Raw genomic sequence first — 907 nt, forward strand, 5'->3', positions numbered from 1 at the left:
CCTTCACGCCGGCTCCAAATCCTTCTCGGGAGGAAGAAGAAGAAGAAGAAAAAGACAAAACGGGGGGGGAGGGGGGACAAAAAGATCCCTTTGCTTCTTGGGAGGGAGGGGGGAGGTGGTGACTTCAAAAGCAAGAAAAAAAAAATCAACCTTCTTCCACTTGCTGAAAAATCAGAGCTGGATTTTTAGCAGCTTTTTTGTTTTGTTTTGTTTTGTTTCAGTCCCGGGGTCCTTCTGCGATTGCAGAAACAGGCTATCAGCGTTTAAATCTGTAGCTTAATCCTTTTGCAAATAGGCAGGGATCTGAAGGAGAGAGGGAGGAAGAAGGGTCGCAGAGCAAACTTTCCCCCACCCCCCTGGAGCCAGAGTGGTTGCAAAGGGGGTGGGTTTGATTGGGTTGGGGTTTGGTGGGGGTTTTCTCCCCCCCTCCCACCCCCTTGCCAAAGCCAGATCTCTCCTCTCCGCAGAAGCAGCAAAGCCAGCAGCAGGCAAGGCAGCTCCCTTCCCTCTGCCTCTGCAAACTCCAGCAGCCCCCTCTGCCTCCTGCTTTTGTTTAGCCCAGGACTCCTGAAACTGACACAGAAAGCCACAGCCTGGGAGGGAGGGCGCGGGGGGGGCAGGCGCCCCGCCCCTCGGCCCGGATTGGTCACCTGGGAAGGGGCCAGCTCCTCCCACCCCTTCCTCACACACAGACACGCACCCCCGCCCGCTTCCCGTCAATCACCGCGTCCAGAGGTGGGCCGGGAGGGGCCGTGCTTCCAGCCCGAGGCCCCGGTCCTTAAAGGTGCAAGAGCCTCTCGCGGAATTAAATGGGGAAGAAAAGGGCCGCTGCTGCCATGCGGTGCTGCAGGACTGGGGGCCCGGAGGGGCTGGCCCCGGCCGCTCCAGGGCGTTTCTTCAGCTGGAT

The 907-nt window shown here is 58.7% G+C and overlaps 1 protein-coding gene across 1 annotated transcript in view; it reads right to left on the minus strand.

Annotated features, from left to right (window-relative positions):
* PBX1 (PBX homeobox 1) overlaps window positions 1-107 on the minus strand; it is a 256902-nt gene extending 256795 nt beyond the window's left edge. The window contains exon 1 of the mRNA XM_019530844.1: window positions 1-107. The gene's annotated coding sequence lies outside the window, so the exon portion shown is untranslated.
* Window positions 108-907: the final 800 nt, after the last annotated feature.

Source organism: Crocodylus porosus, unplaced genomic scaffold (assembly GCF_001723895.1).
Source record: "Crocodylus porosus isolate Cpor-Errol unplaced genomic scaffold, CroPor_comp1, whole genome shotgun sequence".
Taxonomy (NCBI): domain Eukaryota; kingdom Metazoa; phylum Chordata; order Crocodylia; family Crocodylidae; genus Crocodylus; species Crocodylus porosus.